This window comes from Brachyhypopomus gauderio, chromosome 7 (genome assembly GCF_052324685.1).
Source record: "Brachyhypopomus gauderio isolate BG-103 chromosome 7, BGAUD_0.2, whole genome shotgun sequence".
Taxonomy (NCBI): domain Eukaryota; kingdom Metazoa; phylum Chordata; class Actinopteri; order Gymnotiformes; family Hypopomidae; genus Brachyhypopomus; species Brachyhypopomus gauderio.
The window spans coordinates 17,521,906-17,543,795 of NC_135217.1; the positions used below are offsets into that span (position 1 = coordinate 17,521,906).

The 21,890-nt window shown below is 39.4% G+C and overlaps 1 long non-coding RNA gene across 2 annotated transcripts; it reads right to left on the reverse strand.

Moving 5' to 3' along the window:
• Positions 1 to 2,579: 2,579 nt before the first annotated feature.
• On the reverse strand, positions 2,580 to 18,488 carry LOC143518220 (uncharacterized). 2 transcript variants are annotated; one of them, XR_013132093.1, is made up of 4 exons: positions 18,379 to 18,488; positions 5,364 to 5,471; positions 4,634 to 4,789; positions 2,580 to 3,156 (listed from the first exon to the last, which is right to left on the reverse strand). It is a non-coding gene; the product is annotated as an uncharacterized LOC143518220 (long non-coding RNA). The 2 variants fall into 2 exon arrangements; XR_013132092.1 differs by having other exon boundaries at positions 2,580 to 4,789.
• Between the last annotated feature and the right edge of the window lie 3,402 nt (positions 18,489 to 21,890).

The window sequence follows — 21,890 nt, forward strand, 5'->3', positions numbered from 1 at the left end:
GTCTTATCCTTTTACCAAAAAAGCTCTTTTCATGTGCTGCCGTGGAGGACATGAAAAGCCGACGGGCTGAGCGAGTGGACATGTCCACTTGAAAGACATCTGCTCTTGGCGGGAGTCTCGGTGCTCTCTGCCGTCCTGACTGGGTGTCTCGTCTTTGGGCCAGTGTAACATATGCTACATGTAAGCAACATGGCTAAACAGCAGAAAGCTGAAAAAATAAAGTGTGTTTATGTGAAAACTGAGACTAAATGATGCCAATGGGTGTGTGTGTCTGATGCTGCAGAGGAGGTCATGACCTTTACAGGGAACAACAAAGGAACCCAAAACAATACACTACGTCTTTGCATATATAAAACTGTTGAAAAATGTTTTATATGAAAAATTAAGATGAAGAATGAAGAATGAGATGAAGAAAACAGATAGGGGCCCCCCCAAAGACAGTGGTGAGACAGAGGATGACACACAGTGATGTCTGCTGTGAGGCTGTTGTGCAGGACTGCGGTGTTATCGCTGAGAGGGTCAGGCCCCCTCATGGTCTCCAGTGACCTTTATTCTACCAGAGATGTTTCCCTTATTGTCACAGTACTGAGATGTTTGCTGAAAGGGTCCAAAATGGAAATTCCAACACACCAAGGTATACTTTGGTAATGTGATTCCTGATACCCATTTGATCAGTTTTTAATCATAAAGTGTAGTTGTAATGTAACCACAGATATGTACTATAATGTTACCACAGATATGTACTGTAAGGTAACCCAGGGTTGCCAACTCTCACGCAATGAGCGTGAGACACACGCATTTGACTGTCTTCACACGCCACACATTTGATTTCTCACGCTGAAAAAAAATCTAGTTTATTTACCTCTGATCCATATCTATGATTCCATGAGTTACTATATCGCCAACCACTGGCGATAGATCGATCGCGATATAATACTTAATTTGTGTCCATTTTAAACCCCCCCACCAATGATTGAATCTCACTCCAAGTGATCTTGAAAAGTTGGCAACCCTGTACTGTAACATAACTACATGTATGCACTGTAGCCACAGATGTGTAGGTAATGTAACCTAATTTATGTACTGTGATGTAACCACACATAGGGACTGTGGTCTTTGAATGGTTTAACGGATTAGATGCAGTGGGTTAGGTATGATCTTTTGTATCTGCACAAATCTAGTACACAAACCAAAACGAAAGATGTCTAGTTGTGTTATGTAATGGGCCAAATATTGTCTACACTTCGTAGACAATGCTAGAGCTACACACTAGAGTTAGAAGCCATTTTGGAGTTTTTATATTTTGAGTAGTTCTAGGTCTTAGCACTAGGTGGCAGTAGTACACTAGATGATGCATGAGCAAACTTTGTTAGGGTTCGTCTTCTCCCTTCCACTAAAATGATGTTTACACGAAACAGCTCTTAATGTTGATTATATGCACTTTACTCAGATGTTGCAAAATCTTACAAGAGAAAGAAGGTAAGAAAAAAATTTCCCTGTAGGTTTCAGTGTAGCTTGATGTAAAAATCACACGTGTAACAAAAATTTCTCTTTCTAAGCCATCTTCATAATCTCAATACATTTCACACGTCATTATATACATATTTATATATATTTGAAGTCATACTGAGGGACAACCAGGATATGCCATAATACAAAACATCAGTACATGAAGTTTTAAAATGTCAGGGTAAAAATACTTAATGCATTAGTAGAGTAGCATTGACTAAACCGACATATATATATATATATATATATATATATATATATATATATATATATATATATATATATGTGTGTGTGTGTGTGTGTGTGTGTGTGTGTGTGTGTGTGTGTATAAAGACACCAATCTATTTCTAGGTTTCACAGCATGACCTGTGTGGAAGTGTGGAAGTGCAGAGCTGAGTGGTGCATGTGTGTGAGTGTAAGGGGTGTTGGACTCCAGGAGTGAGTTGAATGGTGCATGTGTGTGAGTGTAAGGGGTGTTGAACTCCAGGAGTGAGTTGAGTGGTGCATGTGTGTGAGTGTAAGGGGTGTTGGACTCCAGGAGTGAGTTGAATGGTGCATGTGTGTGAGTGTAAGGGGTGTTGGACTCCAGGAGTGAGTTGAGTGGTGCATGTGTGTGAGTGTAAGGGGTGTTGAACTCCAGGAGTGAGCTGAAGGGTCCACAACAAAGAACCAGTGAAACTTACTAATACAGGCAGCTGATACAGAACTTACAGGACATATTTTAGGCACTTTTAGATGCTGTGCTCTGAACTCATATTGAAACTAAATTGAAGCAATAAATCTCTCCATGATAAAAGCATTAGTAGAAGATGGTAGTAACTGTTAACACTGATATGACTAAACATTTAGCAAGTGCCAGTGACAGCTGAATAGAAAATAAGCTCTTTTCCAGTAGGTTTCTGTGAAACCCTTAATTTAACACTGATTATTAGGTCTATGATTCAAGAAAAGTTGTTTTTCTGAGATGTGAAATCAGTCATATAATAATTTACTGGAAAAAAATTATTTAGTTGTACTTTCAGTTTGACAAAGCTTGTCTAAGTAAATCATGAAAAACATGCTTAATATGTGAAGAGAAAAAGAAACGTGCCTCCTGTCTTCCTGTCTTAACTTTATTGTTTTGCTCAAATCAAAGACAGCAGTAGTAAGTAACAAGAATATCACAACATGGAAAATAACCTGATAGAACGACCAAACAAAAATGTTGGATGTTTTGCAAAGGTTTGTGCACTTTTAGTTGTGTCCTCTAATGGTGATAATTTGAATCACTGAGCACTGATATCTGTGAAGGCAGGAACTGATCAGACATATAACACGGCCATGTTAATAATCCCCCAAAAAACAATATAATTGTGTATGATCATAACAAGACCTCCCAGCTTTTTAATACTTACACATAAGCAATTATTTTTCACAGACATGTAACTCTATATTGTTTAAGCTGCACAAATCCATTTGTTATTTCTCATAGAGTAAGTCCCCCTAAATCAACTCCTGACCTATTCCTTACCTCAAACAAACTATTATGTCCTCAGTCACTATACAGAATGGCAGAGCATATTGTGAGTGCCCAGTAGATGGCGGTATCAGACGTGTTTTATGCACAACTCTTTCTTTCACCAGGAGTGTTTCCTCCACCCCAGACATCTATGGCCAGAAAGACAATATCTTAATCTAACAAAAACCACCGAGAGCTGGAGATGTTCCAACAGACAGTTTAATTACTGTAACTCTGTTACTGACACTCCTGACTAGAGAATATTGTGATAGGAACGGGATCTCTTAAGCTGCTCTAACCAGTCAACAATAAGGCTATTGCGCTCTGCATGGAAAACAAATGGATGAATGAATAAATAATAATCTAACACAGCTGACAGCCCTTGTATATTTTCATGACCTGTGTTGTCCTTAGAAGGTTTTGATAATCATCATTTCCATTGTGACCTATAAAGCATGTATAAACAATGTGTTGAAATACGTCAGTTAGCGCCAAAGAATGAAAGCGATATTGTTTAGTTTGTGTCTGTGGGCCACACACAGTGTAAAGACATGAAGACAACAGAGACCTTGTCCTACACTCCCCACAGCAGAGAAGAGAGGAACTCAAACACCGAGACTCATAGTCCCTCCATAATCTCTCCATGAGCTTAGCGCTCCTTCAGCTCACATCATGGGCTGTGCTCTGAAGAACTGTTTTTATTTATTTTTAAATAAATGAAGTGGTCATTTTAAACCACTTTATAAACTCTTATTTATTCTTATTGAATATGTCAGGGGTGCAGTGTAGGGAGAATAAATGAAAGGTGAGTGAGTGGGCTATTAGATTTATAGTGTAATTATTCATAATTTAGATTTACTACAGTTGATTATATGTTGTATCCCTCCCAATAGTATTTCTTATTGGTCACCATCTACTTTGACCAATGTTCCCATTAATCCCATTAATACACAGTGGCCTTCTGCCACTATATCTGAGTGATTCCTGCTTCACGTCATTGTGCTGATCCTTGTTATTTGTTTGTCTTACTGTTCTGTAAAGCAAAGTTGTTTTATTTTCACAAACATCTTAACATCTGTTTGACTATTTGATGTCCACACATCATAACTTGTGTAAACTGCTCCTACTGAGATGAAATGCTGCTCGCATTATCTGCTACAGTCTTCATAAATACATGGCAGTAATCATCACAGCACACACACTTCCCCACTGGCTACATTGCAGCATTGAGGACACGCAAGTTGCTTGTTGTAGCTGGAGATTTGAACTTCACAAAACCCAAATCAGACATGCTCTAATGCTCAATTGCTCAAATTTCATCCGTGTTTTTTAATGAAAATTACCCAGCTAGCCATGTGCAGCAGAGATCATTTCACATTTCACACATGGAGCAAGGAGGTGGAGGGGAGAAGATGATGGAGGGGTGAGATTTGAGATAGAAGTCAGCACACATGTTCAGAAAAGTAAATGTAGTAGTAAAAGTGTTTAAAAAATGAATTAAGGGCAATTAAGTGTTAAAGAGTGGCTGGAATATAAACAATGTTGACTAAGGTGATGCAAATGGTCTTTAGATGTATTTGCTCTCTACAACATCTCTGTATGTATTATTAGACCAGGACTAGTGACCTTTTCCATTATAGTGAACACTGGCCCTGGAAACACTGGAAGACCCCGGCAGAGAGGAGCTGCTACAGAGATGAGAGGGACACCCACAACAGACCAGTGTGTGTCTGGGACTGGTATCAATATTGCTTTGACTTGCAGCATCATCTGTGTCGTATCCTATAACAAAGAACATACTTATTTCTAAGAAATACTTTGAAAACAAGCATGTAAACATTTAGTAATAATCATAAAATATAGAACTTCTCTTTTTTAGATTATCTTTATTAATCTATTAATGCTGTTTGCTTTGGTTGTTTTCATTTATTAAAGAACAATTCACCAATAGTAGACTTTGTGCAGTGGGCAGGGTCAGTGGATCTATTAATGAACAGGTTCTGGTGGCCTGTTCTAGGGTTCACTCTCATTCTTTTACTCATCTTGCCAGATTTTCATCTTATCCCCTTTATTTTCCAGGATAACAGGTGTTCTTTATAGCTTTCCAAGAAACATCCACAACCAACAAATTCTCTTTCCTGTAAATTTCAACACTACTGCTGCTGGTTTAGAGATGAGATCACTTTTTCCCCTGTATACACACTGATTGGTCACTGCGGTCACATAAGTAAACAAAAGCTAATTTGAGTGCTTTAATCATTAAAATATTGTTGCATAAAAGAAATGGAATGTACCTGAAACATTTCTCGTTACCATACTTTACCAACCACAGACTCCAACAGGCCGAGATATTTACCTTGTGAGGAGTTCTAGGAGGAGAGGTGCAGCTCATCTCTCTTTAGGACCTGGGAGGAGCCATGGAGGACCTGGAGGAGAGGAGTCTGGGAGCAGACAACCTGCAATACTAAGATAAACATTGAACATTGAAAGAGATTGAAGACATTGGAATGTATTGATGAAGTATGCATACTGTAAGATATAATTGAATGGCCATATGATTGCATTGTGGGATCAGAACACCCAGAGTTGGTTCAGGCTTTCCTGGGGCCCCAAGCACTGTTTTGATAAGGGGCCCTCCCTCCTACCTGAACTGTGACCTTTTTTTTGACAGCTGCGCCTGATGCTCCACTAGTGTCCCTCTATTTTTCTATTAAACAATTTCTATAAATAAAGGCTGATTGACTCACTGGTGCCATTTGTCATGTAAATTGAAAGCTAATGTTTTACTAGACTTACTCATACTAAAAATAACCAGCGTGAACTGTAACAGCAGAGGTTAGCTCTTTCTGCTCTCTCAAACTCTAGTCATCAGATCAACAGCTTAACACAAGTCCAGCAAGCTTAGCTAAGACCTTATATATCCCCTTAACTCCTCCCTCGCTGGTACAAAACACTGCAGCTCTAGGTAATCAGAGAGTTATAATAGGGTGTACTCAGAGCCAGAGTGCCCTATACACTCACTACGCACGCTGCATAGGGCCCTGCAAATGAAGGAAGGTCCCCCCGTCTCCACCTCGTGTCAAGTGTATCATAGTGAAACTAAAATGACGATGTTACACGCACATACAGTGGGGCAAAAAAGTATTTAGTCAGCCACTGATTGTGCAAGTTCTCCTACTTAGAAAGATGAGAGAGGTTTGTAATTTTCATCATAGGTAACTTCAACTATGAGAGATAAAATGAGAAAAGAAATCCAGAAAATCACATTGTAGGATTAAAAAAATAATGTAAATAATGTCGAAAGTAAATTTGAACGTAAAATTAGTTAGTGTCGCGGTACGGAGGCCCCCCGCTGGCCGCCTCCATCTGCAGCAGCAATATTCCATGTTGTCCTGCTGTTGTGTTCATCCCTCAGGTGGGCGGAGCCTATTAGGATACCCGACACCTGAGGGTCTTGTCTTTGTACCAGTGGACTGCTGGTTATTGTATCCTTAATTTGGAGCATGTCACGGGTTTGGTGTTGTGCACTTTTTCTACAGTAGACTGGTGTAATCACTTCCTTTTTATTTTCGCACACTTTGCCCATCACAGTTAGAAATGTTACAGGATGCAATCTTATGTGCATCAGTTTACCAGAATATAAACCTTTATGTGAAACCAACCTTGGAAGCATCAGAGCTGATGAATGTGATGGAGGAGTGAATGTTAGCACAGAGTTTCTGTTACTGAAAAAGAGAAGTACATGTTGCGTGTGGTATGTGTGGGCACAGACTGTAGCTCTGTGGATACTTTTTCCGATTAGCATGATTACAGTCACCATATGTAACACTATATATACGTAGATACTGCACCATATGTAACACTGGAGATACTGCACAGTTCACTACTTGTGATGCTCACTCAGCTTTAAAAGGAAAACTAAATCATGTGTGCTGATGCTCATAGTACTTTTGGTTTGATTATGAGATCACTATTTCCCTTTCACACATGTGCATAAGAAATATTGACAACCATGTTCTGATCAATATTGAAGTATTTACATTTTTTGTACAGACGTACTTCATCAAGTGCATGAAGCGAAATGTCCTGTTTCTCTGGAAATTTAATTTACAATTGTATACTGTCGTGGAAATTTCCTGAAAATAGATGAGGACTCAGACGTGGTTAAAAAAGTTTTATTACAAAAGTAAAAAAGCATGAATGTCTCATCTAGAACAAGAACTCTGAGGAGAGTGGGCAGTCCAATCTCCTTTATTCTGTTGTTATCACATGTTCACAGTACATTTGGGCACACTGAGAATCTGAGGGGGGAGAATGCACAGTAGACAGTTTTCGTCTCACATGTGTATTCTTCTTAATCTAGAGCTTTCCTGTTTCTAGCGTAAGAAACTGACGTATCAGTTGTATACAAGCTTTCTGTCTCTGCACATTCCTCTGACGCCGGTTACACATAAACATCATTACAAATGAATCACTGAACTGAATCATCGATCAACCTTATTCACAATTTTTCTGCTAATCAGAAGGACATGTATTTCCCTGACACTACTTTACAATTTTCATATATATATATATATATATATATATATATATATATATATATATATATATATATATATATACACACACACATATATGCTATATATACAGCATATACATATACAAATCTACTCAAATATGGTTCACAAAGCACAAAATCAAGCTCCTCATGGCCATCTCAGTCCCCAGACCTCAACCTAATAGAAAACCTGTGGGGTGAGCTGAAGATGAGGGTACAGAGGAGGGGAACCAGGACTCTGGACCATTTAGAGAGGCTGTGTAAGAGGAGTGGGCGGAGATGCCTCTTCATTTAAGGGCTGTCTTGTTGGCAAAGGGAGGTTGTACAGAGTGCTAACACCAGGGGTGTTTTCATTCAAAAGATTTATTTCTTAATGTGTGATTTCCCCCCCACCAAATAAAGGCACATGAGTTATAGCTTAGAGTTTTCTTTTTTGCATTGTTGTCCTATATTATAAAAAAGATTTATTAGAAGTGCAACTCTAATAAAGCAGGCAGGATGAGGCGGGTGCGTCGTGTCAACAGGCACTTTTATTGAACATATAACGTTAGCGCAAATAGCGCACTGCACCACATAACACTGAACAAAACGTAGCATTAAGCTAGAAACAAAGACGAGCACAGGACACTGTGCGAACACACATTAAATAGACAAACTACGGACTTCAGGTTATGGCGTCTTATGGCGCATTTCCACTAGGGCCTACTTGGCGCGGTACGGTTCGATTCGCGACGGTTTGTGAGTGTTTCCATTAGTACCACTTCCCAGTGAGCCGGCCCCTTCGGGTACTTTTTTTGTACCGACTCGCTCGAGGTTCTAACCGTTCCGAAGCGGTACAGTTCTGTGACGTGGAGGAACAGCATGACACTGATTGGCCAGGGAGTGTTGTCACAGGTTGCGTCAGGAGAGCGACTCCTCCGCTATGCTATGGACTCCTCAGCCATTTTTAAAACCCAAGGAGCGAAGTCTGTTCCCTGGTCAAACGCCGAGGTACAAACCTTTCTGTTAATAATCAGCGATCAAAAAATCCAGGGCGAACTGGACGGGGCCACTAGAAATGTAAAGGTTTTTAGCGAGGTTTCCGCGCTAATGGCCACTCATGGCTACCAGCGGTCCGTTCAGCAGTGCCGGTCGGTCCAAACTAAAAAAGCTTAATGCAATTACCGGGCGGTGAAGGACCATAACGGACGCACCGGAGCAAACCGCAAAGACTGGAAATGGTTCCAGCAAATGGATGCCATATACGGTCACCGGCCAGCCAGTAACGGAAGAGAAAACGTGCTGGACAGACACGGCAATGTCGGTGCTGGAGGCCACGGAGAATGGTGAGTGTATTGTGATTTCACAGTTTTACTACTAGGCTCGTAAAAGATGTAATATGAACGTAATATGAACGCATCTATTGTAAACGCAGGAATTTAGAGCTGTGTTTGTAGTTAATGTTACCACCACAGTCACTACTGTACAATAGCTAGCTCTTAGCCTTGCTAGTTGCTAGTTAGCTGTAGCCATAAACAAAGCACGAGCAGCGATGACGTGCTACACATTTTGTGCAGTTACGCTATATTGTTGTTGCTTTCACGGGAATGCTTATGTTTAATAATTGTTATTTTTTACGTTCAAGATTCCCCTTCCACTGACGAGGCGAGCGGAGTTGGCGGAAAATGTTTCCTTCAACCGGGCTTTCCTCGGGGTGCTTGGCGAACTTGTGAACCATGCGAGACAGACCCCAGTAAAAGCACACAAAATGTTGCTTGTAGTACTATAAATATTTATTTCATATAAAGCTATACGTTATTTTTAGGTAATTTGCTTTTTGCACTTTTTAAAACTATAACTATATTATTTACATATGTTGTACTTTAAATATCTATATTTCATAATAAAGTTTGATTTCATTTGATTGTATGACTGATGCTTTTTATGCAGGGTGTGTTCAGCCTGTTTGAGTAATACCAAATTATTATCAATAATTAGAGCAACCACATTCAATAATGAAGATAAAGATAAATAAGATACAATAATGCTATGTGTTAAGGGGCATGGACCGGTGTTGTGGTCGACTCCACCCACATTGGGGTGGTTCACCATTGTAATGGAAACAAAACGCGACCGTACCGTTCCGTTGCGAATCGACCCGTATCGAACCATACCGCGCCAAGCAGGCCCTAGTGGAAATGCGCCATTAGTGAGAGGCTGCACAACGTGAGGCACGCTGGTAAATCTTCTTTAAAAATCCTTAAATTTGACCAACAAACATATTTTTAATTTGTATTGAACTTGCGAGTGTTCACCGAACATAATGCCACCAAAAAGTGCCAAATCTGTCCAACAACCGGGCAAAATTAGTCAGCAAGACGGTGGTGCTAACTTGTCTGTGACTAATGTTAGCAAGATAGCCCTGGATACTCCGACCGATTCTCCGAGAAATTCTCTCGCTTAAAGATTCTATGAACAAACAATCGACCGACATGCTCAAAGCAATTAATGACATAAAAGGTGAAATTCAGTCACACTCGCAAAGAATTAGCTAGACGGAGGAACGAATTTCACAAACTGAAGAAGACGTGATGTCACTCCAAAGCCAAGTGAGCCTACTGGAGAAAACGGTGGAAACGCTCCGTGACAAAGTTAAGCTGGGCGTACACTGTGCGATTTTTGGCCCATTTTCAGCCGATTTTTCACTCGTGCGACTATTTTTCGATCGGGCCGAGTTTCGGCTCAATCGCGTGTCGTGCATCGTATAGTTTACACAGGTAAACGAGGAGCGATTCACACCTCACGACCAACTCCCGATCAGAAATCGCAGCGTCGCAAGAATATCAAACATGTTTGAAATTCAAATCGCTCCTCGTGAGATCGCATGAGAGCGTCGGGTCGTATAGTGTGAGTATATGAATCGTGAGCTGTGAACTTTTAAACCCTGCGATTTAGTCGTACAGTTTGAGCTGGAGCTGAGTACACGATTTAAAATATCGTACAGTGTACGCCCAGCTTTACTGAACAGGAGGACAGGAGCAGACGCTCTAATTTAAGACTGGTTGGACTGCCTGAAAAAACAGAGGGCTCCGATTTGTGTATGTTTTTGGAGAAATGGCTGAAAGCGACATTTGGTGAAAGCTTCACCTCACCCAGGATCGGGACACAGGGTCGGGCCAGTTAATCCGAAACACACAACGCCACGGGTGGTAATAATGAAGTTTGTGAACTGGCGAGATCGGGAGACAGCACTGAAAGCAGCCAGGAAAAAGACGGATCTGTGCTACGAGAACCACAGAGTCTCACTTTTTCCTGATCTGTCGGCGGAGACCCGCAAACTCCAACACAGCTTCGATTAAGTGAAAACCCGGTTTCACGCACTGGGTGTGCGGTATGGCATGCTATATCCAGCCCATCTTATCATCACACACAACGACAGACGCCGGATCTTCAAATCGGTCACAGAGGTCGAAAAATACATCCAAGAGATAAGCTGAGTTCGTATGCTGGTGGCCACGCTGGCAACTAACGATTCACATTCGCTGACGCAATATCTCTTTTCAACTAATATAGAGCAATCAGGTGGGAAAAAGACTGAATTCAACAGTGTAGTAAGTTATATCTGCACAGGCAGAATATCTACTGGTGTATATATTTTAAACATAGTTGAACAATGAAAAACAATATAACGTTCTCCTTAGCTTTTTATTGTTTATTCAGCACATACTTGTATCACTGGTATTAATCCGTTTTGTTTTGTTTGTTTGGTCATAATATATATTTTTTTACTAGCAAGCCCACGTGGGGCTTATTGTTATGAGTGAAGTATTATACGTTACCCACTTTGTGGACGGAACGTTTCATATAACCAAAGTCCATCGTTTAGAAGGGTTTAACATCACATTTCGTTTGGGGAAATGTGTGGGGGTGTATTTTAAAGGTCTCACTCTAATCATCTTGATATGGAAATTGTTTACATTGTTTGAACCTGAGAATAAGAAGTGGTTAACCTTGCATGTTTTGCTGAAGGTTTACAGTTATTTCATCTATGTCTGATGGCTCAGTTATAATTGTGTCTAGCTGGAATGTGAGAGGTCTAAACAAAATTGTCAAGCTTTAACAGGTACTGGGCCGAATCAAGCAAATGAAAACAACAGTGTGTTTCCTACAAGAGACACACTTGCTAGATAAAGATGTGAATTGAATAAGATCTAGATGGCCTGGTCAGGTATTTTCCTCCAGCTTTACTTCTCATGCCAGGGGGGTCATAATATTAATACATAAATCAATTCCCTTTGAATTGAAAAATAAATATTCGGATCCATCTGGAAGATTTATTATACTTAATGGTACTGTAATCTCCACATTGGTCAATCTGGTATGTATATATGCTCCCAACGGGGATGACCCTGCCTTTTACAAACATCTCTTTTTAACTATGTCAGTGTATAATGGTCAGTTTATAATTGGTGGAGATTTTAATTGTGTAATTAATCCTACAATAGATCGTTCAAATAGCTCGGATAATTCTCACCAACAAGCCAGGAAAGCCATTGTAAAGTTTATGAAAGATCTAAATTTAGTGGAGATTTGGAGACAACTAAGACTGAATTTTCATGCTATTCTAGTACATATAAAACATATTCACGAAAAGATTACTTTCTGGTCTCATATCTAGGGTCCAGAAGTGTGGGTATGAGGCTATACTACTATCTGACCATGCCCCAATTATCCTATCAATTAAATTTCCCAATTTTTATTCATCTCCACCTCCATTTAGATTCCAGGCAAAATGGCTGAACTCAACTAAGTTTGAAGTATTTCTTGATGAAAAAATATCAGATTACTTCGCCTTTAATACAAATCAGACAAGTGCATCAATAAAATGGGAAGCGTTTAAGGCCTATATAAGGGGGGAAATAATGAGTTACACTAGACACGAATCTAAATTACATCTAAACAAATTGAAAGATATTGAAAAGCAAACCAAAGAGCCGCAAGACCAACTGTATCATAGTAATGACGCTGAAAAACATAACAGACTTCTGTTATTAAAATCAGAATATAACGAACTTACTACTAACAAAATAGCTACAAGCCTACTGTGGCTAAAACAGTCATACTACGATCAAGGTGAGAAGGCTGGGAAACTTATGGCTTGGAGATTAAAAAAAATACAGACAAACAGAGCCATTAATTCAATTATACTTGACAATGGAGTTAATTTAATGGATCCAAAAGATATACACAATGCTTTTGCAGAATATTATGGAAATTTGTATAAATCCCAGTACCCAGACAACACAAATGAGCAGGATCAGTTTCTGGACCAACTCCAGTTCCAAACCATGTCAGAGGAAACTAGGGCTAATCTGGACGAAAAACTGACCATCGAAGAACTCAGAGAAGCACTCGACCTCATGAATCCTGGTAAAGCCCCCGGCCTTGATGGCTTACCAATCGAACTGTATAAGAAATTTTCCAATAAGTTGCTACCCCATCTGTTAGAAATGTTTAATGAGTCATATGAGAGGGGCATCTTACCACCATCTTTAAGAATGGCAGCAATTTCTCTCCTATTAAAACCGGGTAAGGCTCCAACAGAAATGGGCTCGTACCGACCCATATCTTTGATGTCATGTGACACCAAGATCCTTTGCAAAGCTCTGGCATGGAGGATTGATTTGCATGTGCCCAACCTAATTTTAAATGATCAAAATGGATTTGTCCATGGTCGTCAAGCCTTTCACAATACTCGACGATTACTAAATATATTATATGAAAAACAATCTGCTATGGATCATGCGATTTTGTCATTGGATGCTGAAAAGGCGTTTGATAGGATAGAATGGGGTTATCTTTTTGAGATCCTTAAAAGATTTGGCCTGGGTGAAAAATGGATTCAGTTACGATATACAGAACCTATAGCCAGAGTTGTAACAAACAGCCAGCTATCACAACATATAAATCTCTATAGATCCACTAGGCAAGGGTGCCCATTATCCCCCATTCTTTTTCTGTTCGCAATTGAGCCACTTGCAATGGCAATACGTAAATCCCCTGAAATTACAGGTATACACGCTGGAGGGGTAGAACACCGCCTGTCTTTATTTGCAGATGATGTTGTATTGTTTTTAACTAATTTAGAGAGGTCTATCCATAAAGTGGATCAAATTCTGAAGACATTTGGTAAATTTTCAGGGTACAAAGTTAACCAAAAGAAAAGCTCCATGTTATTACTGAATAAACATAACCCTACAATACAGACAAAATTTACATTTACCTATGAAGGCTTTACTTATTTAGGAATAAAAATAAATCCAGACATGAAGAAAATAGTTTCCATTAACTATGATCCTCTAATAGATGGGGTGGTGGAATCCCTAGAAAGATGGGGCGAGATGCCAATTTCAATGATAGGTCGCATTAATATTATTAAAATGTCCATTTTTACCAAATTTATATGGAATAATAAGCGCCCCAGGTTGCGTCTCACTCTTCTCTACCTGCCCTATGACAGAGGAGGGCTTAGATTGCCTAATCTCAAGCTATACTACTGGGCAGCTCAACTCTGGACTGCCACGTGTTACTTCACCACAATAGATACACCTGCCTGGATATGCATTGAAAACAAAACAAAGCTACCCGTAACATCTTATCTTTATTCAGATGAAACTAAACAACTATTAAAAGACACCAAAAACCCTTTTCTCAAAAATACTCTACTAGTTTGGCATCAGTCACATAAAGCGCTGAGTGAAGCACCTACGATCTCGTGTCTAACACCTATTTGGGGAAATAAGAGATTTAAACTGGGAAGAGCAGACATGGGGTTTAAGATTTGGTTTAATAAAGGCTTGAAGACAATTGGGGACTTATACAATGATGGAGTGTTGATGTCCTTTGAACAACTGGTTAGTAAATACGGCTTACCCAAAAAACACTTTTTTAAGTACTTACAAATTAGAAGTTTTATCACCACCCTATTAAAATCCACAGCTCAGTTTCCACTATAGAGAGTATAGCCATTAAAGGTCATGGGAAGAGAGGCCTGCTTTCTAAATTCTATAACATTTTACTTCTTGCTTCAAAAGAAAATAGTCTCTCATATCTCCAATCATGGAGGAATGATCTGCAAACAGAAATCTCTGTCGACGAGTGGAACAGCTCATGCTTGTTGGCACAAACACAGACTATTAATACCAGGTTCAGATTATTACAATACAAATGGTTATTTAGAACCTATATTACCCCTGTAAAGCTTCACCATTTCAATTTAAATATTCCTGATGATTGTGTAAAGTGTGGTGCTGATAGAGGTACTCTACTCCATTGTATGTGGAAATGTAGAGAAATCCAGATTTACTGGAAAGAGGTTATTACATATATTTCTCGTCTGATTGAATGTGATATGCCAATGCATGGTAAACTTTGTTTGCTGCATATCTTTCCTAATGACTCGGGAGGGATTACAAAATGGAGGAAACTGGTCATTTTTTGCCTGTTACAGGCTAAGCACGTGATCGCACTGAACTGGAAGGACACTGAGAGACCCAAGATAAACCAGTGGATTAAACAAATGTTCATAAACTTGGCAATGGAGAAACTGACCTATATATCAAAAGGGAAGCTCAAGGACTTTGAAGACATGTGGTTACCCTTTTTGCAACTTGTAAAAAGCTGTAACATTCAAACATGAATATGTATCGATAGAGTGATTATTGGGTTTTAGGGTGGGGGGAGGATTTGCTGTTGTTTGTTTATATGTATTTATAAAATAAATCAAAGATATTTCTGAGAAAAAAAAATAGACAAACTACATAAACCCCAAGTAATCACGAGACGATCCACAGGTGAGACTCATGAACACGCTCACAACCGCACCCACAGAAATACATACACGGGCTAGACGCAGACGACATAAACACACGCCCACAAGGAGGGTCCCGGAGCTGTTCTGTGACAAGAAGCCAAAGAACACAAATAACCAGGGGTGCCAATAATTATGGAGGGCTCTGTAATTTAAAATAATAAAAGTAATAATAAAAAAGATTTAAATAGGTCAGAAATTATAGTAGCTGCTAGTAAAAAAATAGAAAATAGTCAAATTTATAAATCATAAAACCATATTTTTATTACTTTATTAATATCTTCATCCTTGCCCAGACTATCAATTCATCAAATCGCTTGAGGAGTATAACAGAGTGATAGAAGGTCCAATACAGACCACATATAGACTATAGTGTCAGTCAGGCTGCTTAAAGGTTATAAGGTTCCAGTGACACAGTGTTCCAGTGATTATGGCCATGAATCTGGACAGGGAAATTCAAAATGAACCTCTTCATCACAGAAAGACCCTTCGATCATTTGCAGATAGTGATCAGTACAGAGGTAAGCACACACACACACAAACACACACACAGATCAAAACTGGATTATTCTTTCTTTGGACTGTAATCAACTGTACATCATGTTCTGTAAAATATGTGCTGGTGTGTTCTTTTACATTTATGGCATTTAGCAGACGCTCTTATCCAGAGCGACTTACAAATTTTTAGGAATATACATGCTGGTGGCGTTGGTCCTTGGTCTGATGTGTATTCTTCAAGGGTCTCTCAATATTGTCCTACGGATTCACTGTAGTGTGCCATATTTATGTTCTTAAATCTTCTATTGCATTTCATTAAATCATATATATATAAAATACACTGTATCAGTGGGGAACCGTCAGGGCCCTCTACGCTCAGAGGGCCTAAATATTCTTAAAACATAAATATATATAATAAAATGTATCCAATTTTATTTTATCTACTTAGTTTGACAATTGACATCTAAACAATTACAAAAATATAAGCAAATAAATTATGTCTATTCAATCTGTGTTGGAAGGTGAGGGGTTAAGTGGAATGCCACGCCTCATTTAGGGGGAGCTTAGCAGTGTTGCCGACGCCTCAGTAAGGAAAGCAGCTATTGGCTGTCCTAAAAGTCACTAAATGATGCCATCGCCTAATTTGCATAATACATGTTTAACGTAAAGGAATAACGTGGGAGAAAAAAAACACTACAAATGAACTAACAATGAACAACTTCTGTTGCCTTTGAAATAGGCAGTCACTTCTCAAAATAACTTCATGACTTTAATGCCTTGTATAAATCATTTTTACGTAAATTACATAAATCATTTATTGCCGTGTTGTTAAATGTTAGCATAAGAGTAGCACTTAGCAGGAACTGCTATCCTACATTCAACCCTCCTGCTATATTTTCACAAAGAGGTGCACACTGTGGATGAAGTGAGTGACAGGCTATATGGTGAATGAGGTGAGTGACTGAGACTTTGTGACTTAAATGCAGTCATTTATTTTTGTGTCACACTGAAGACGCATTTTTATTTACATCCCGCTTTGTAAATACGGGGCGGGGTCAGTCAGCGGCTGCTTTGGGCATGCGCAGTTCATTCGCAGTGTGGACGTGGAGCGGTGACAGGGTTGCCAACTTTCATGCATTGAGCGTGAGACACACGCATTTGACCGTTTTCACACGCTCTCACGCCACACTTCCGATTTCTCACGCCGAAAAAAAAATCTAGTTTATTTACCTCTGATCCACATCTATGATTCAATGAGTTACTAGTTCGCTCTGGCGCCAACCACTGGCGATCGATAGATCGCGATATAACACTTAATTTGTGTCCATTTTACGTTCGCCGCCACCCTGTCAACAATTTACACTCGCCACCTCCTCCAGGTTCAAATCTCACTCCAAGCGATCTTCAAAAGTTGGCAACCCTGCGGTGAGGGTCTGCTCTGACTGTGAGACTGCACTGAGTGTTGTGGGATGGGGCTCACGACAGCACCCGCTGCTCACTGAAGACAGTAACTGAGATTAGAGGTCTGCGCGGGACTGCTTTTTTAATCCCGCTCCCGCTTGTTTTAGACCCGCTCCCGCCAAAAAATCGCTTGTTTTCATCCCGCTCCCGCCCGCACCTGCTTGTTTTAATCCCACTCCCGCCCGCACCGGCCAAAAAATCGCTTGTTTTAATCCCGCACCTGCCCGCCACACACGTTTCTGTCGCCCCCGCCCACAATCCTAATATTTATTAAATTTAGTACTTGAAATTTTCTTATGTATTTATTAAAACAGCAATATAGCGATGGATCGCGCTGTCCCATTTCTTACCACAGTCCAAACACATGCCATCAGGTGACGTACACCAACACTTTCTGACATCTATCACAACAAGCCGATTTCCATCTCCATTAATTACAATGGAATATGACTTCCATACATCAGACTTTCCTGTAGTTTGCTTAATTGTGGTGTATTCGCCTGTTTTAATAGAATTTTAAATAGACGGTTGACCGTCTACAGCAGGGGTCGGCAACCTATGGCATGTGTGCCACCATTGGCACGCCGAGGCATAGTCACTGGCACGCGACACGCTGGACCAGCATCAGCAAAAATATATATAATTTAATATAAATTATTATATTAATGGATTATACTTTCGCGAGTGACCGTAGCGCGCGACTCCGCACGCACACCTCGCGCGAACGGCGGAGGCGTTTATACTTGGCGATCGATCGCGATATAATACTTAATTTGTGTCCATTTACACACACACCTCCCTCCTCGGTCAACAATTTAAACTCGCGGCCATAGTGGCATACTCATTGACTGGACATGTTAAAGTTGGCACTCCATGTCTCAAAGGTTGCCTACCCCTGGTCTACAGTCTCTGCCATTTCTGTATCAAAATGACAAAATGACACACTTCATGTTCACATGATCAGTTGCTTAGCCAATATTTTGAATTGGTTTATTGCTTACTTACTGAATGATTAGTTGTTTTCGTCCTGTTCCTTTTGCATGGAAATCATTGCGTTGTTATTATTATAATTTTCTAGACTATTAATTTGCGGGATTTTTCTACATGTATATGTGGTCCCGCTTCCGCATCGCCTGGACTAATTCAACTCCCGCTCCCGCCAATAACAATTAAATTCTGTCCCGCGCCGCAAGATATTCTGTCGGGTCCCGCGGGACCCGCGGGATTACTGCGGTAGTGCAGACCTCTAACTGAGATATACCTCTTATCTGTGTAGTGTCACAAAATTTGCTGTAAATCTCTAACAATCTATATAATCTATACAATATGCAGCCAAGGTCGCATTTCTCAGAACTGAACAGTGATGTGATGAGGGTACAGGTATTAGTCATGGAACTGCTCCTCCTCTAAACCCAGTAGTGATGTGGAAGGGAAATGAGACATCGTATCACACTCATTTTTTACACTGTAATGGTGCTTTATTGATTAAGGACAGCACTGCTTACCATAAGTCTGACACTGACAATGAAGTAAAACTGTGTATTTATATGTCACACCATAATGATCATAACATATGCAATAAAAGCAATTGTTTAAAAATAATGAGTTTTATTTTATTTTTTATTATAAACAATAGAAAGAGAAGCAAAACAATTTGTGTCAGTTCCTTTGGATTTGATTTTCAGCCCTTGATCTCTGTCAGACCTGTAAGACAGATTCGGTTAGTATCTGAGTATCTGTTTTCTTTATATGCTATAACTGACCTACCACTCAAAGTAACTAGCAAGGTAAGACAAAGAGATTGTACATTACCAGTCAAACGTTTTGACATACAAATGTATATTCCATATACATATTTATTTATTACATATTTGTATATTTATTCCATATTTTTACTATATGATAGTTAAAAAACTGCAAAAATTTCAAAAACAATGAAATCAATGAATTTTGTAGATTCCTGGAAGTAGATTTTAGATTCCTGGAAGTAGCCACACAATGACAGTCTTGCATGCTGTTGGTGCTGTCTTAACCAGCTTCTTAACACAGCTACCAATGATGCTTTACTCTCACATATTCTCAAAGTCCTTTCAGATCATTGTATCTAGAAAGGATGTAGGTTAGTGGTTGAGAGTGGTGTAGAGATTGATGTTAGTGCACTACCTTTCAGTTTCTTTGGAATCCAGCGTGCAGTACGGTCAGAGCAGTATTTTTCAGTCTCAGAGAAAAATCTAGAAAGATAAATGAGATCTAATGAGTTTTCTGTGGTCTTTTAGAGAGTTTTTAAAGGAATAGTAAATGACGCATAAAGTTACGTACAGGATTGCTTGGACACAAGGTGCCAGGGCGTTCTGGTGCTTGTATCCAATGAGCTTTATTTCAGGGGAGATTGGTGCTTTGGACACTTCCTTACAGCACACAAGTCCAACTTTAGCTGGTCTACGCACTGGCAGGGAAAAGAAAGAAAGAAAGAAAGAGAGAGAGAGAGAGAGAGAGATGGTGTGACTTTCCAAATGAATCAGTGCATAATAATGAAAGTCCTAAAAGACATGCATACCAAAACACTCAACAGTTTCTGTTTCATTAAATGTATCTTGGATTGTTTTGGGTATATATTAATGTCATTCATACTGACTAAAGCCAAACAATCAAAACCCTCTACTGCTTTGGTCACAATACATACAAGATGTATTATCAGTGCAGCAGAAACACCAAACAGGAGAGTGACTACTTTCAAAAACACCATGTGACAAATATCCACTGAATAAAAACTGAATGTCACATTTCCGTAACCTTTTGATCAGAGACTGTATGTTCTATTTATTACATTGCTAGATGAAATTCTAAAATTTTACTGTGTATTCAGAGAAGTAACACTGGGGTGTTGACATATACTTACAGTTGCCAGGGGCACTGGCAATGCATCCAAAAATGGTCATCAGCACAGCCAGAGTGCATAACTTTGTATTCCAGTACATCATGGTTCTCTGGTGTGGCCTGAAGGTGTCACGGTCAGAGTTGTCTGATTGGTTGTGAGGATGCTTCACTTCTTATCGCCCAGCTCGACCCGAAAGCAAAATATAAAGTGCGTTGCAAACTTGACAGCCTTGCATATAAGGCACTGCATCACAGGGTCACACCACATTACTGAAAACAGGGTTCACACCTTGAACCCACACTGAGCCCCCACCAGCACAATCAGCAAAAATGAGCAACCACTACACAACATGATGGAGCTTGATAAGAACAACACGTGAACTCAGGGTCCAGGAACACAATGAAGGTGAGGAGAAACAGACAGACTTCCTGTCCCTTGTTGTCAGAGTTAGTTCCACAGGGGCCAGCATCAATTTCACATAAAATCCCTTTTCACATAAAAAGGTTTGATAACTGCTTGGGACAGTTTTTTTGTAAAATGCATTTAATTAATTTTTATTTTATTTTATTTCCAGCTTTGTTTTTTTTTACAGATTATGACACCTTTGACCTTAAGTAGCTACTGTGCATGTCATCAGTGAGAGACTGTAGTCTAACCTCGATGTGCAGTTATGAGAAAAATATTTTCTTCTTGTTGTAGATTGTTGTACTTGTAGATTCTTGTTGTACATTAAAACCTCAATTAAGCTTTCAGAAATTTATTTTAAGAAACAATTTTTTTGTATGAACAAATGGTTTCATTGTCTACAGTGGTTTCTCAGTTAGTGAAGAAATGTGTACTTTAGCTAATCTGACTTTTTCCCTCCTCAAACAAAGTTGCTTATATTTTCCTTAGATTTTATTGCTTACTTGATGAATGTTAAATAAAATGGCAAAATCTTCACACATTTATTAAAAATAAAATAAAATAGTTAATAATAATTTTTTTTCTTAAATGCTTTAAAAATTATATTTTCTTTCACATAATGCACTAGACAAAAAAATGATGCTTAATGATATAGAAGATTGACATAATGCTTGCAATGAATTGATTAATCTGGCAGTAATTTAAATGGGCCATATTTGTCAATTGTGATTTTTTTTCACCGCAATCGAAATTTGTCCTCAGCTTTTACCCATCTGTGTAGTTAGAACACACACACACACACACTAGTGATTACTAGGGGGCTGTGGTACACACACACACACACACACACATACACACACACACTAGTGATTACTAGGGGGCTGTGGTGCACAGTAATCTTGATTAAAAGATGGAAAGGACACTGTGCATTTAATGTCACAACAATAGCACCATTATTAAAAACATAACATAAATTGTAAAGTTCACTTACACTGTTCACTTACAGTGCTTCTCAAATAGTGGGGCGCACCCCCCTGGGGGGGCGCAGTGCAGTGCCTGGGGGGGCGCGCATGTGACCTGGTTTAAGCCTACTTTCGCGAGTGACCGCAGCGCTCGACTCCGCCCACCTCGCGCAAACCTCTTCGAACCTCTTATACTTTCAAATCAAAATCAAATCAAATCAAATATATTTGTATATTTTATTTGTATATTTGGCACATTCTGTGCAGTGTTC